The sequence below is a fragment of the Setaria italica genome, chromosome IX, assembly GCF_000263155.2.
Source record: "Setaria italica strain Yugu1 chromosome IX, Setaria_italica_v2.0, whole genome shotgun sequence".
Lineage (NCBI taxonomy): Eukaryota > Viridiplantae > Streptophyta > Magnoliopsida > Poales > Poaceae > Setaria > Setaria italica.
In genome coordinates this window covers 32,676,760-32,693,600 of record NC_028458.1, presented here as the reverse complement: position 1 = coordinate 32,693,600, position 16,841 = coordinate 32,676,760, and the positions used below count along the sequence as shown (strand labels likewise).

The 16,841-nt window shown below is 46.6% G+C and overlaps 1 pseudogene; it reads right to left on the bottom strand.

The window, feature by feature from the left end:
* Positions 1-14,677: 14,677 nt before the first annotated feature.
* Positions 14,678-16,505, bottom strand: LOC101774590 (annotated as a pseudogene).
* Positions 16,506-16,841: the final 336 nt, after the last annotated feature.

Below are 16,841 nucleotides of genomic sequence, written 5' to 3'. Positions count from 1 at the left end.
GGCACGACAATTTGGCCTCAGACAGTTGCCGATTCAGGTTTATTTTGCCTGTCGCGCGAAGTTTTGGGATGAGCTCACCAAAGGACTTGACTATAATCGACTATGCAGTCTGACACCAGACTCCAGTACCGTTGACTTAGCCAACTGGGTGGTGGCTCCTTTTGCTGTTCAGCAATTCAAATTATGGTGGGGTGAGTGGAAGCAACATCTCTTCTGTGTATCCCCCGCAACATACTGCAACGACCTGGATCCCGCCAACATTGATCAAAATGCAGCGGTACTATCCCCTTTTTAACCGATTTTAACATCGTTCCTTTTGTACTGCAAGATTACCGCTGACTTTAATTTTCCCTTGCAGTCTGGAAGCCAACTCCCCCCAACGCGCAGCCGTAGCGGTAGGCCGATAGAAAATCGCCATCCGTATACATCATTTCCAATCATCGACTTTCAGGCCCCGTCCATCGAAGATATCAGCATTGGCCGATTGAAGCAGAAGCTAAAGATATCTTCTTCAAAGAAGACAAGCCGCCGGGTGCGCGCCCCTATAGAACCGGCTGACAAATCGGTGGAGGTACCGGCTGAGTCTTTAGCCACACCAACTCCGCCGATTGTCGAAGAAGTCGACCCCCAGGCCGCTATAGAAGTTGGAGCAACAACTGCATCATTATTGTTAGAAGCTATTCAGGTAACTTTATACGCCTCGTATTTTTCCAAGTATATTGTCAGTATTAATTTCTTCTTTCTATTAGGCTGCACAAACCATTCCAGAGCAATGTCTGCAGCAATCGGCCAAACTCCAGGCAGAGACCGAGACACCAGTAGTCCCTTCCACTGAGGTAGAGAATATTTGTTTTATTTAAGCCTCTTAGCCCTTAACCAAAACCTGACTGATTTCTGATGCAGGCCACTTTGAGTGCGTCAATCGTCCCTTTCCAATAGTCATCGATCGGACGACTTGTAGAGGTAGAACAACTACTATTCATTACCAGTTTTAACCATTGCTTCATACTTACAGAGACCCACTTCTTATATCTTTCCAGGAAGCCGGCCCGAGTACAACACCGATAATCATCGAGTCCTCTTCTTCTGATGAGCCAACTGTGCTGATTCCCGAAATGAGGGCAGTGCTCCCACCAACACAAACAAAAGAAATTCATTTTAAAGAGGTAAGAAACTTGATGTCTAGATTGGCCGATTTTCTACCGCTGTCAGCTAATCCGTCTCTTTATTTTATCAGGAGCAGGACACTCCCAACAACAACCTCTTTTCTTTTGCGGTTGCAATCTTTGATGATGAGGAGGTCGCCTCGCGCCAGGTTGCTCTGAGCTCAATTCCTGATGAAGTTCGCACCAAGCTCCATAGTATACGGATCCTTCTCCAGGATGATATCGGCCGATTGGTGGAAGATGCATCACCGATTTAGCAGCTCTTCAGTGAAATCAGAGCCTGAGTCCTAGAAGAAGCAGAAGAAGCCCTTGCCCCCGCCGCATATATTGAATCGATGAAAATCCCAGTGTTCAAAGCTCTGCGGCATATGGCTGATCGTGCCAAACTGGCCAAGGCGCATGAAGAGGAAGATTCTTATAAACACCGAGCTCAGGAGGTACACCAGCGAATCGGCGTTCTTGAAAACTCTCACCCGGACATCGTTGGCACCATAGACCGCCTCAAACGGCGAAGGGTAGAGCTCGCCAAGGAAATGGAGCAGGTGACCAAAGCTATAGCTGCCGAAGTGAAGAAACTCCATGATCTCCCATCTGTTATCGCCGATCTAAAGCAGGAGAGGCAGAACCTTGCCCATGAAGCCATCCGACTTCACCGTAATATGCCAAAAGTCCTTGGATCGGCCAACGAAGACCAAAGGATCTTGGATTCGGCCGATCAGATCCGGCAACGAGCGATCGCGGCCATTAATACTCTCCTCGGGTGAACGTAGCGAGCACTGAATGCTTTCATACAAACATTTAATGCTCTTTTCCTGTTGCCGTGAGAATTCAAACTTGGACGGTCTTCTCTTGCAGCTTTTCATTTAATGGTCCTTAACTCCGATGAGACGCGTTTTACCAGCCGTTACCCTTCATCCTCTTTCCTCTATAAGTATGAGACCCCTGTATTGCTTCTAGGGGCATTCGCACCTTGCCCAGCCTTCCATCCTTAAGTTGTCTTATTTCCATACTCTTAAGCTAGGCACCGAGATGTCTTCCTCTTCCTCTGTCAATCAGGTATGAAATCCCCCTTCGTTCCTCTGCCCGATGCTCATCAATCTAATGATGGGTGATTGTGTGTTATCTTCCCAGCCGAGATGCCTTAGCCCTGGCCTGGAATGGGCTATTGAGATTATGCACTCTGAGGAACCGCTGACGCAGGCGTACAAAGATCTGATCGAGGCCCATCGTGAAGAACTCAAAGATCACATCCCTGCTCATATCCAGGTGATCTTGGATCATATTGAAGCCAACTATTCCAGGCGGCCGCTAATCGAGAAAAGCCACTAGCTACCTCATCAGATCGTTCCTGAGGACGCCATGGTAGGAACATCCCAACCGCCTCTCGACAGAAGCCACCAACTTCCTCGTCAAGTTGCCATTGAAGCTGCCATGGAGGATTTGGAGAAAAAGAGCATCCATCTCTTAATAGAACTAGGCCGGGTCGAAAGAGAGATTAATAAGAACAAAGCTCAGCTGAAACGTGGTTAATAAATGTATTGGTACTTTGGTCTAAGGGCGACTTGTACCATGTCAGCCATGTATCCCTTCGCTGTACTGAATAACAAATCAACCAAACTGGTCAAAAGTCTCACCCTTAAGGCGATGTCTCCTTGCATCGGCTATATGAACACGAGTCAATAGGAGTCGGCCACAATATCTTGACATGCCATATCGTCGGCTATGCGTCCACCCATATGCTAGGATAATATCTCTTCAAATACCTTCCATTTAAAGCTCTTGTGAATTCATCTCCTTCGATGGTCTCTAATATGTACGCATTTCCCGGAGCACATCGGCCGATTCTATACGGCCCTTCCCAAGTAGGCGACCATTTACCGAATTTGGAATCTTTAGACCCTATCGACAGCACCAGCTTCCATACCAAGTCTCCTTGGGAGAACTGTTGACCTTGACCTTCTTGTTGTACCACCTGGCCACCCTTTTCTTATTTTCTTCGATGCTGATTAAGGCCCTCAATCGCTGTCCCGCCAAATCGTTGAGCTCCCCCTTCTTGAGGAGGGAATAATCATCGGCTGTCAACTAATCTTGGAGTGACGTGCGCCTGGACCCCATCCTTAATTCCCAAGGCAATACTGCCTTGTGACCATAAACCAATTGATAAGGAGATATTTTAGTAGCTTTTGGCAGGCCATCCTGTAGGCCCATAAAGATTTAGTCAAGGATGCGTGCCACCTTTTGGGCTACTCCTCTATCTTCCTCTTGATCAACTTGATTATCCCCTTATTAGATGATTCGGCTTGACCATTGGCTTGAGCATAATATGGAGAAGAATTCAACAATTTAATTCCCATATTGGCGGTGAACTCTTCAAACTCTCCCGAAGTGCACATTGTCCCTTGATCGGTTGTGATGGTCTGAGGGATACCGAACTGATAAATAATGTGGTCTCTCACAAAGTCGATCGCAGCGGCCGATGTCATGGTTTTCAGGGGAGCTGCCTCCACCCACTTGGTAAAGTAGTCAGTAGCTACTAATATGAACTTGTGTCCCTTGCTTGATGGAGGATAAATCTATCTGATGAGGTCTATTCCCCAACCCCTAAACGGCATGGCTTAATTATAGGGTTCATAGCCGAGGCTGGTGCACGTTGCACGTTACCGAACTTCTGTCAATCCTGACACCCTTTATAATATTTAAAGCAATCCTCGTGTATTGTCGGCCAATAATAACCATTGTTCCTAATCATCCACTTCATTTTGTGAGCTAACTAATGAGCCCCACATACGCCTTCATGAATTTCTCCCATCAGAACCTTTGCTTCTTCTATCCCAAGGCATTTAAGTAGTACTCCATCAATTGTCCGGTAGAATAAATCATCTTCAAGTAGCACGTATTTCGTGGCCTAAAAATGCACTCGCCGATCCACTTTCCTAGACGGATCTCTTAAGTAATCGACGATCTCCTTTCTCCAGTCATCGGCTGCAAGCTCCAGAGACATAACCCCTTGAATCAGCCGATACCCGGAGGCATGTTGGGCGAGCTTATTAGCTTCCTCGTTATAACTTCTGGGAATGTTCTCAATAGTCACAGACTTGAATTCCTTCAATAGTTGGAGGCAATCCTCATAGTAAATCCTTAAGATATCATCTTTGCATTCAGATTTCCCTGTTAATTGATCGACAATGAGCATGGAATCCCCAAAAATCTCCACCGCATCGGCCTTGATTTCTCTCAATAATTGGATACCTTTTAGGACAGCCCGGTATTCTGCCTGATTATTGGTGGCGGACGCCTCTATCGGCAGAGAGAAATCATAACTTGCCCCCTGAGGCGATATGAGGACGATGCTGATTCCTGATCCAGCCCCATATGAGGAACCATCGAAGTACAGTGTCCATGGAGCTGGCTCGACGATAGCGTTTCCAGGTCCACAATGCTGGGCCACGAAATCGGCCATTACTTGGCCCTTGGCCCTTGACAGCTTTGGCCAATTCATACCTTAGGTCAAACTTTGATAGAGCTAGAATCCACTTTCCAATGCTTCCTTTCAAAATTGGCAATGAAAACATGTACTTGACCACGTCGTCTTTGCACACAACTATGCATTTTGCTGACAACAGGTAGTGCCTGAGTTTAGTACATGAAAAATATAGACAAAGATAGAGCTGCTCCACTGGGGGATATCTAGTCTCGACGTCCAGGAGTCTTCTGCTGATGTAATAGATTATTCTTTCTTTTTCCTTCGAATTCTTGTACCAGCGCCGATCCGATAGCTTGTTCGTCGGCCGACAAGTATAGTCTGAATGGTTTGTTAGCCTGTGGCGGAACCAACACCGGTGGTGAGATCAGGTACTGCTTGATGTCCTCCAACGCTTTTTGTTGCTCCTCTCCCCACATGAATTCCTGGTCGGGTTTTAACTTTAACAAAGCAGTGAAGGCTTGAATACGCCCGGACAAGTTGGATATGAACCTCCTGATAAAGTTAATTTTGCCGATTAGGGACTGTAGCTCAATTTTGTTCTGCGGGGCTACAACTTTATTCATGGCAGCAATAATCTTTCGGTTGACCTCTATCCCGCACTCGTGGACCATGAATCCTAAAAATTGTCCAGCCGACACGCCGAAAGCACATTTGTTTGGGTTCATTTTCCATCCATGCTACCTCGTGCATTCTAATACCTCTCGTAAATTAGCCAGATGCTCCTGATGCCCCTTTGACTTGACCACGACGTCGTCGATGTAAATCTCCACCAGGACATCAATAAGCTTGTGGAAGATATAATTCATAGCCCGTTGATATGTAGCTCCGGCATTTTTTCAACCGAAGGTCATCACTACCCACTCGAACAAACCGAGGTGACCTGGGCATCTGAAAGGCATCTTTGAAATGTCTTCTTCGGCCATCAGTATTTGATTATACCCAGCATTACCATCCATGAAGGTAATGACTTTGTGTCCCGCGGCGGCGTCTATCAGAACATCAGCTGTCGGCATTGGATACGCATCCATTGGTGTAGCCTGGTTAAAATTCCTGAAGTCAATGCACACACGCAATTTCCCATTTTTCTTGTATACGGGCACAATATTGGAAATCCATTCGCATAACGGCACTGCCGAAGAAATCCTGCTTCAATCAATCTTGTAATTTCAGCCTCTATATCAGGTAGGATTTTAGGGTTGCACCGTCATGCGGGCTGCTGATACGGCCGATACCCTGGTTTTATAGGTAACTAGTGTTCAACAATGGACCGGTCTAAACCAGGCATCTCATGGTATTCCCAAGCAAAACAATAAAAAATTCTTTTAACAGACTTGTCAATTCACGCTTATACTCGGGGTCTAAACTAGCACTAATATACGTCGGCCTGGGCTCGCTGCCATCTCCTAAGTCCACCATTTCCAATGAATCGGCTGATGTAAATCCGTGCCCAAGCTTCCTGTCTTCTCGAATGAACTGATCCATCTAGTCTGATTCTTCAGAGCCAACTGCTTGGATCGGCTGTAGGCTAAAATTGGACACCCTCAGGAAATCGGTGTCCCAGGTTCTACCAGATATGCACCTGACGTGTTCGCAGCTCCACTGTTGCGTGTCAGCCGTGGCAACATTGTTGGCGGAATCGGTGGTGACTATCTCGATGTTGTCGCTGACCCACTGGACGAGGCATTGGTGCATTGTAGACGGGACACAACAATTCACGTGTATCCAATTTCGCCCGAGCAACATGTTGTAGGACCCTTTGCCATTAATGATAAAGAAACTAGTGGGTAGGGTCTTACTGCTGATGGTGAGGTCGACGCAGAGTGCTCCGCGGGCCGGGGATACGTTGCCTTTGAAATCCTTGAACATCATGTCCGTCTTGGTCAGATCCTCATCACTTTTACCCAATTTCTAGAACATAGCATACGGCATGATGTTGACCGCAGCGCCTCCGTCCACTAGCAGTCTAGTGATCAGTTGTCCGTTGACGTGTCCTTTGAGGAAGAGAGCCTTGAGATGTTGGCGTTTTTCATCCTCGGGTTTCTCAAAAGTGGCTGTCTTTGGCTCCGAAGCCAATTGTGCCATTTGCTCCTCTATTTCTGTTGCGTCGTCCCGATCGGTGGGACCATGAATTCCATCGGCAAGATGAACACCATGCTGACGTCAGCTGCCAATCCCTGATTGTCATCTTCTTCGCTAGTTTTTCTTCTGGGGTGCCAGACTCGAGACCTGCCCTCCTTCTTACCCATTGTCTGCCTTTGTTCTTCCTCCTGTTGTTCCCATTGGCGTAGACACTAGACTCTTCATTTCTAGGATTTAGTCAAACCATCTGGGGTTTACTGGTTTACCCGGCGGTTTTGCATGCTCCCAGTCTGGCTCCCGTCCTAGGGGGTTTTCGTCCGAGACTCTAGCATCAGCCATCTTCTCCAGCCGATCATGTGCGCTAGTCCTGCCCTCCAGTTGACCATGTTGGTCAACTCTGCCCCCAGCCGATCACGCACTGAAACGCACCGATCCTCTTGTTCGTGCCTGTATCTGCTGATCGGCTCTAGTTCGCAATCCCTGGAGTGTGACCTCTTGAACGGGCGACTGTCGCGATACTGACCATTGCACTTGGGGCAGTTATCGGGCGATGGTAACCTAAGGTTGTTCTCCCAGCAGTGGATGAAGAACGGGCACCGCCAATGATCTTCGTGTCGGCGTATCATCTCCTCACGGTGTCTCGAGCTTTCTTGCTATCGCTGATACTTGCTTAGTAGGTCTTGGGAGGTGACTGGCCTACGTGACTTCTCTGATCTTTCGCCTTCGTCTTTGACCATGGCCTGATTTCTAGGGTCCACAGTGCCACTTCTCCTGGCCGATTCTGATGTCAGCACTTTGGTGTTGAGTGCGTCTCTACCTGCATCGATCATGTTGGTGGGGAAAGGATGTTGATCGATCTTCATTGGTTTTACTGGATTTGTCGGAACTTCAAACTTGAGTCTCCCTTGTTCGATGGCGGATTGTATCTGTTGTTGGAAGATCTTGGGCGTCGGTCAAGACTAGGGTGTAGCACTTGTTCCTGATTTCTCTGAACCTCTGTACATAACTGGTCACTGGTTCGTCGCTCCTCTGCCTGAGGCTGGTCAGATCTGAGAGCTTCATCTCGTGGACTCCCACGTAGAAGTACTTATGGAACTGCTTCTCCAGATCGGCCCAAGTGACGATGGAATTGGGCGGCAGAGTAGCGAACCACTGAAAGGCCGATCCGGATAGGGATGACGAGAATAATCGCACTCGCAGAGCATCTTGCATAGCGGCTTCCCCGCACTGGATAATGAATCTATTCCCGTGCTCCATAGTTGATGTGTCATCCAGTCCCGAGAACTTGGTGAAATCGGGAACCTTGTACCGATGGGGAAACGACAACAGGTCGTAGGCAGGCGGGTATGGTGTCTTGTACATATAGGTTTGCACCTTTGGTTTCAACCCGAATTGATCTTGAATTACTTCTGCTATCCTTACGGTCCAATCCACCTACTGCTGATGTATGACCGGTTGAGGAATCGGTACATGCTATTGGACCAACGGTGCCATGGCTGGGTGATGGATCAGAGCGTGCTTCAGATTTTGCGGTTGCGTATTCGGCTGAGCAGCCGATAGTTGATGGCATAGGGGATCTGCCACTCCATCGTATAGTATCATCGGCGTCGCACCCCTGAGTGTTTCTGCAGTGTCTGCCCCCCTGCCGATTTCTAACGTAGCCGGCTGATATTGTGGGACCGTCGGCCGGATGGCCGATTGGAATGATACTTGGACTGGAGAGTTCCCATAACTGGTTGACTGATCCAACCCGACTGTCATTGCTGGTGCCCCCAAGGCACTGAGTTTGAGGGCAGCGATTGCACGGAGGAAATTTGAGCAGGCTGAGACGGCGCTTGTGATTGGTAGCATGGTGCGCCGTTGTACCCTAGGGGCATTGAAGCGTTGTACCCTCCATGTTGCATCGGTATTGGCTGAGGAGCCGAGTGAGACACGTTCGGTACAACTGAGAAGCCTCTGATTGGATCTATGATGGATGGGGCGTACGCTGGTTCGTGATACCCCTGAGCTACTCCGCTGAATAAGGAACTGATGACGGCGTTGTATACCGTGTTGCTCATTACTATGGACTGGTCGATCATAGCCTGGTAAACAGACTGTTGAATCATGTCAGACATCTTCCCCGAGTCCTTAGCGATGGTGATGTGGCGGGAAGTTGGAAGAGGAGCTTTCTTGATGGTCTTCCCGCTTCTGGTACGACTAAAGGATTGCAAGCACGTCTTCTTGTATTCTTCTAAATGTCTTGCACATCTTCCTTCTGGTCGTCCTTGAGATCTGCTTCGGTAATTTCGATGAGGTTGTCTTCGGAGACCTCGGCAGCTTTCGACATGTTGGATGTTGTTTCGTCCTACCAGGTGTGCCAAAAGTGTGTTGGCGCTAAGAATCGGCCGATGATCCTTAGCGTCGGACACACGACCTAGGAGAATCTGCTTAACTTCTGTTCGGGTTATCGTCCTGGTGCATTTCGCGTGGCGTGCCAGTCAATCTGACCTGTTGATTGATAAGGAAATAAAAATATTAAATTCTAAGGGTTTCCGATCGTCTAGAGTTCCGATCTATCTTCAACAGCGTGTCGGCGAATCAGCCGATTCACTGTAGAGGTAACCAGCTATAAAACAGCCGATACCGCGTAGCGATTGTAAAGAAAAGCTACTGGAGCAAACTAAACAACGCTAGGAAAATAACACTTGGAATAGATCTAATCGGCTGTATGATAACAGAGAAAGAAAGCAATAAAAGCCGACAGTTCGTATCTCAAGCTGGATAACCGGTGATAAAAACTAAAATGACAGGTAGAACCTATAATTCTAGTTAATATCAATAACTGGTGAATAAATCTAAATGAAATAACAGCGATGCGCCCGAAGTTAAAGCTTAGATATTATTTGATAAGCGGAACTTACAGAATCAACCGGTGATCATGTCGATGCAGCCTTGCCAACCTGTACGAACTCGTAAAAGAAAAAGGTATTTTGGCGATGTCACCGACTTGAAAGTAAAGTACGAGGAAAAGGTAGATTGGTTGTATTGATTGATGTGTTCTCTTTACAAACCTCTAGAGGTGGCTATTTATAGCCTGTTACAACTGATTTCCTAATCGACTAGGATTTATCTCTAATTTTAAATGATAATAAATATTTACAAACACAAGTCGTATCGGAGTTGGTTATCATATCCCACGGGCCAACCTTCTTCTTTAGCTAATCTTTTCTCCAGCCCACCTTAGGCCCATACTGGCCAAGCCGCTCTAGCTCCCAATCGGCCAATCCTTACTGACCCCTTTTCTCAATCAGCTGAAATATTGTAGCAATCGGTCGATTCCCAACTGTAGCTTTTAGCTTGCCGCATCAGCCAATCTTTTCCTCCCTTGACGCCGATTCAAAACACGTGTCAAAATCTGGCGTCAACACCTATTAACTAACTAGTTATTGGAAAACATTTATTTGGGGAGCGCTGGAGATGCTCAGCTAGGTATCACCGCTAGAGAACTCGGTATTAGTCCCGGTTGGTAGGATGCATATCTCCCAAAAACGATCCATGATTAATCAGTCGAGATAAAAGGGGGAGGTCTTTTGTCCCGGGTCCCTCAACCGGGATATAAGACCCCTTTTAGTCCCGGTTGGTAATACCAATCGGGATAAAACGGTCGCTGCGCCAGGGGCTGCCTCCCGCCCCTTTTATCCTTGTTGGTAATACCAACCAACTGGGACTAAATGGTTTTGCAAAAAAAATTGCAAAAATAAAAATATCGGGGGGGCCACACATGCACGTCCATGGGATTCAAACCCATGACCTCAAGCCTTGCACATAGTTTCCTTGCCATCCCACCTACACACCACATCTGCCTATATTGGGGATGTTATCCTTTTGTATTAACTCATGGAGGATCCTTTAATCCAGGTTGGTAACACCAACCAGGATTAAAGAAGGTCTTTAATCCTGGTTGGTAATATCAACCAGGATAAAAAGGTTCGAGGGATTTAGTCTTTTCCCAGCCACACATGGGGACTCTTTTTATCCCTGTTGGAAATACCAATTGGGATAAAAAGGGTTCGAGGGCTTTATTCTTTTTTCAGCCACCCGTGGGGACCCTTTTACCCCGTTGGAGTTTCCAACCAGAACTAAAGGACCCCCTTTTATCCCGGTTGCTTTAGTCCCGGGTGGTAATACCAACCTTTAGTCCCGGTTGATCTTACCAACCGGGACTAAAGGGTGCCCCACGTGTGTCTGAATTTTTCAACCGGGACTAAAGAATCCCCACGGGTGGCTGATTTTTGAACCGGCACTAAAAGGTCCCCTTTAGTCCCGATTGCAAATACCAACCGAGAGTAAATTCTAGCCTACCGTGGCGCACCCCCTTTTCTCCCGGACTTAAATTAAAGTCAGTTCTCTAGTAGTGTATGTTGATTTTATATGGACCACGAACGTATGAATGGAGAAGGCCAAATGCAAACTAAACAGAAGATGCCGAGTAGTGATATGAGAGCTTATACGTACTGATGCTGAGGTGGTTGCCAACATGCTGGACTCACGTCTATATATAGTTGTTACAAAACTAGAAAACGGCTATGCAAACAAATATAATGAACTCTTATGAATCTAGGCACTAGGAAGAATATTAAAAAGTGAATATTACAAAGAGACTAATGTCACACCCTAAATTTTTTAATTTCAGGATGTGATTAAAAAAATAATTAAACTGTGATTTTCTCATAATTTTAAAAAAATTTCAACATTTATTTTCTTACAGGAAATGTAGTATAGGAAAAATAATGGATTGTTTTGCTAAATTAAATAGTGTTGTTCTGTGTGTGTTGCATTCTTGCTAATGCAATCTAGTGTTTCATGAGTGCAAAAAGTTTTAAAATATGTTTAGACGATGATTAGGTTCCTTTAAGAATTTCCAAATTTTTCTAGGATTTACTCTAATTTTTTTTCTAGAGCTAAATCCATATTTTGGAAGGTTCTAGAAACCTTTTCACGAGCTCCAAGTATTTTATTTGGACTTCTCGTGTCCTAGACTATCTCTAGGATTTTTCATGAAATTTTTGGGATTTTTTGTGAATTAAATGAATTATCTAGATTACTTTGGATTTTTCTTTCATGGGAAATAGAAATCCTTTTCATCTGGGCCGAGCCTTGGGCCCGACCCTCTCCGACCTAGCCCAGCAGCCGCACAGCTACAACTGCTGTGCACGGCAGCGCCACCGCCGCCTTCTTCTAGGCGTGCGCGCCACGTAGGTCGAGGCCCCGCGCCCTATAAATAGCGCGCAGCCGAGCCCATCGCGTCCTCCGGCCGCTGCCGCCACCTCGTGCCCGCACCTGCGCAAGCACCGCCGCCAACCAGTGAAGCCCGGGCTGAGCGCTGCCACTAGGCTTGGCAGCTCAGTTCGTCGCATCGAGGTACCACTAGAGCTGGCCAACGCCACCAGGAGCATCACGACGTCAAGCCTCATGCTTTCCGCCGGTTGTCATTGTCGATTCGCTGCCGCACAACCTCGTTCCCATGAAGATCAAGCCAGCCGCCGTTTTCCACCGCCGCTGGGCCGAATTCCGGCTTGAATCTATCCGCCCCGCCGCCGGTGAGCACATCCGCAATCTCCCCTTGACCTCCTCTGTCTACCGTGCCGCTCCCCCTTGCCATAGCTGGCCGGAGAACCGCCTATTTTTGACGGCTGAGCCGTCATACGCCATGGGAGCAAGATCCCATAGCTTTTCAAGTTAGCCCCTATGCTTTTGCAAGTAGACCCTCAAGCTAATCTATAATATCTAGCCGATTCTTTGTATCTTGGTAGGTTTATATAATGACCCTGAACCTTTTAAATCCTTTTAACCTAACCCTAGCCGAGACCTTTTATGGATCTAACCCTAGGTTCCAACCTATGTGAGCACTATTCCATGTGTCTCGGGAATCTTCCTCGCTAGCCCCTGTTGTCTAGGGTTAATCACGAGACCCCTGCAGCTTGTTTAGCTCATAGATTTCACATTTTAGCTCCCTTTAACCTCGTTCTTGTTGTGTTACATTCATATCAACTTAAACTATGTGTTAGAAGCAAGGTTAATCATATCCTGTGTTTTGAAATTTATGTAAAAATATTAATATGATTATTAGTTGTTTATACACTTGTTTTCTAATTAAAAGCTATTTAGATCTTTACCTCGCTTTCATAAGTAAATGTTAATTTGATTAATACCTATTAAACTAGTTTTATTAATAAAATCTAATTATGTGCTACACCATGGTTGTTCATAAGTAAACTCAATTTGATTAATGCTTATTCAATTTATTTTATAAATAAAAGCTACATAAGTTATATCTCGAGTTTTCATAATTAAATGTTAATTTGACTAATATGAATATAAATGTGTTTTTAATTATATTTGGTTAGTTCAACCCGAATCATAAAGTTAATGCTTAGATGCTTTTACATGCTCCTTTTAAAATCAAATGTTTAATTTGCTTAAAATTGTACTTAAATATTTATAAATAAAATTTGACTAAGCTTTACATCGTCTTTTTATATGTAAATATGACTTGATTAATTCCAACTAAGGATATTTCTTTGAAATATCTTTGCATTATTTTTCTCAACTAAAATAAATGAAGGATGTAGCTCTTAACGTTTCTTTTATAATCCGAATCTCTCGATAGCTGTACCTTTTCAACCTTAGTTCCTTGCGTTCGCATGATCCTAGAATCAAGCCATATCCTTTAGTGCATTCTTTTAAAGTCTTTCTTTGATTGGTGTATTTTTCTTAGTTGTACTTGTTTGTTTGTATGCTTGTGCTGGTGATTGCTTCGAGTAGAAGGATTGTTGTTTGAAAGCTTTGAAGATTAAGAGTTTCAAGGGAGCAAGAGCTGAAGAGCAGTAAGAGTAACTTGTCGTTGGAGAAAGGCAAGTGTTCTTAACCATCCTTCTTTCTATACTTATTTATAAGAATACATTGCATTAATTAGAACATGAAGCGACCACCCTGGAAAATAGTGCAACCACAAGAACAACATGGCTCTAGTCTTGGCTAATTAATTAGAAACTCTAGTTTGAAGCGGTCTTACCGAAAGGGCAAGAGGGGCGGCGGCAAATGGGGTCTAGCCCGGTCCTCAAACTAATCTGCTCTATGGTAGCTTCATAGTCTTGAGAGAGGTTTATGCTCTGCTACTGATCTGAAAACCTTAACAGGCTACTTCTTATTAGAGAATCTTTTTAAAGGTCTTGTTGCATCCCTATGCAGTCACACCTCGGTAGTGTGATCAGTGTCTACTTTTGCACAACATGGTTGGGTCTAAAATTCTTCTGAGCTTTTACGCGACTTGTGGTGCAAGTGTACAATCTCTGCAGAGTGTCTAAAACTGATATATGAGCCGTGCTCACGGTCATGAGCGGCCTAAACCCTCACATGATTAATTAACTTGAAGATGAAACAACTTGTGTTATTTGTAATGTTCATGCTTTTGGTATATTGATGCTCAATATTAATTGTGGGATGGTATAAACTTACATTTGCCTGCTGAATAAAACTTGACCAACTAAAAGTGCTAATTGCAGTTAACCTTGTCAGCCTTCCACCATATAAAGCCTTGCATGTCATATATTTTCTTTTCTCTTGCTGATACGGCATGTGCTCATGTTTGTGTTTTATATATTGCATCTACAACGTCCAGATTGCTACTCAGACCCAGAGAACTTTGAGGATTTTACTAGAGATTTTGAGGAGTTATAAGCGAGTCCCCCAGTTAGCTGCCTATGGAGATGGAGCTTTTGGTTACCTTTCTTAGTTAAATGCTCATTTATCCTTCCGCTAAGACTTTTGAGTCACTCTAAGATGTAATAATTACTTTAATACCTCTTTCGTTATGACGTGGTTGCGGTTATTCACTTATAAAGTCTATCATATGTGTAAAACTTTGATCCTAGTACACATATGAGATGCACCTGGTTTTCCCTCTAAAAATCAGGTGTGACAACTAACCACCCAATTTAGATCTTTATTTGGAGCAAAGGAGGAAAAAAGTCTGAGCCTTACAATCCCTGTATGATGACGATCGGTGACACACTCATGGCGATCAATCATCATACTACTTATGTACCAATAATGATCCTATATATATAAAGTTGAACGAAGAAGGAGCTAGCTAGCAAGAAATAACGAACAGTTAAAAACTAGCTAGCTAGTGGATGTATCTCATGTATCTCCTGACGAACTCGTCGATCATGATCTTGTAGGCCCTCTCGGTGGGGTGGTAGCTATCCCAGAACACATACTGCGAGGGATCCGGGCAGAGGCGGCTCCCCATGTTGCAGAGCGGGCCCACAGCGAAGCCCACGTAGCCGCAGCAGGCGTCCTTGCCGTTCTTGAACCCCAGCTCCTTGTAGCGCGTTACCACGTCGGCGAGGATGGAGTAGAGGTCAACGAAGAATATGTTGACGCCGCGGTACCGGCCGGCGAGCTTGGCCGCCTCCAGGCTCAGCTTCCGGTTGAACATGAGTGCCAGCTGGTTGCGGTCCGTCGCGCACTGCGACCGCACGCCGCCGGCCATGCGCCGCTGCGACGGCACGCACCCCACCGGCGGCGCTCCCGTCAGCGCGATCTGCCGCGCGCCCTCGCCGATCAGTCGCTGTACACGTGTCCATGGTTGATGAGTTCATCATCATGCAAAAACAGACGACATGGTAACTAATCAAGTCATTTCATCAGCTGGTATACCTCGACCAAGGCAATGGCCCTTTGAGCCATCATGTCCGCGTACTCAGGCGAGCTCATGCCATCGGCGAGGGTGAAGTGCTCCACGATGTCATTGCTACCGGAGCAGACGATGTAGAGGGCCCTCTCGGGGATGGTCCCCACCTTCGCCTTGTACTCGGTGAACAGCTGCAGCTGCCGCTCGATCGTCAAGGTCGACTGCAACAAATTTAATTATTAGAATTGCATTCACCAGTAATTTTATTTATAGACAGATCGATCGATCCCTCTCATCCAATGCAAACACCATTGATAGATCGACAAAAGGTCTGCTCACCGACGTCTTGCAGGTGGCATTGTGTAGCCGCTCCCTGCAGACGCGAACGTGACGCCGGTCTTGAGGTCCTCCAGGGTGAGGTTCTTGTTCAGGTACGGCGGGAGTGTCTCCTTCAACCCAAGCGCAGAAGCTACAAACGTATACAAAGCCATGTAAGTGTGTAAACAGATATCAGACGCTAATTAGCGTGTGACGCGGTAAAAAATGTTATTGTAGCAAAAGAAAAAGGTAAGCACCTATGAAGTCCACGGTGATCTTGCCGTCGGAGAACCTGCCGGTAGCCTTGTGACCAGGGTACTCCTTGCCGTACGGCGGGAAGTTGGCCTTCACCAAAGTTGGGAGGTAGTTGTTGTTGCCTGTGTCCACGATGGAGTCCCCGAACACGATCAGGGCCGGCACCTTAGGTCCACCTGGTGCCACCATTGGAGGAGGCTGAGAAGGCGGAGCTCCCGATTGAGGCGGAGGAAGAAGAGGAGTTGGAGGAGGACTAGCTTGCTCAGGTGGAGGAAGAATAGGAGCCGGAAGTGGTGCCCCTAGACGAGGAGTGGGAGGTGGAGCACCTTTCCTAGAGGGAGGAAGAAGAGGAGTGCGAGGAGGAACTCCTGCCCGAGGAGGAGAAACAGGAGGAGTCGGAAGTGGTGCTCCCAACTGTGGGGAAGGAAGAGTTGGTTTGGGAGGTGGAGCGCCCTTCCTATAGGGAGGAAGAAGCGGAGGGTGAGGAGGAGCAACATGAGGAGTCGGAAGTGGTGCCCCCAATCGTGGGGAAGGAAGGGTAGGTTTGGGAGGTGGAGCACGCTTCCTAGAAGGAGGATGAAGAGGAGCACGAGGAGGAACTCCCAGCTGAGGAGGAGCAACAGGAGGAGTTGGAAGTGGTGCTCCCAACCGTGGGGAAGGAATGGTAGGTTTGGGAGGTGGAGCGCCCTTGCTAGTGGGAGGAGGAACTCCCAGCTGAGGAGGAGCAACAGGAGGAGTCGGAAGTGGTGCTCCCAACCGTGGGGAAGGAATGGTAGGTTTGGGAGGTGGAGTGCGCTTCCTAGAGGGAGGACGAAGAGGAGCGCGAGGAGGAACTCCTAGCTGAGGAGGAGCAACTGAA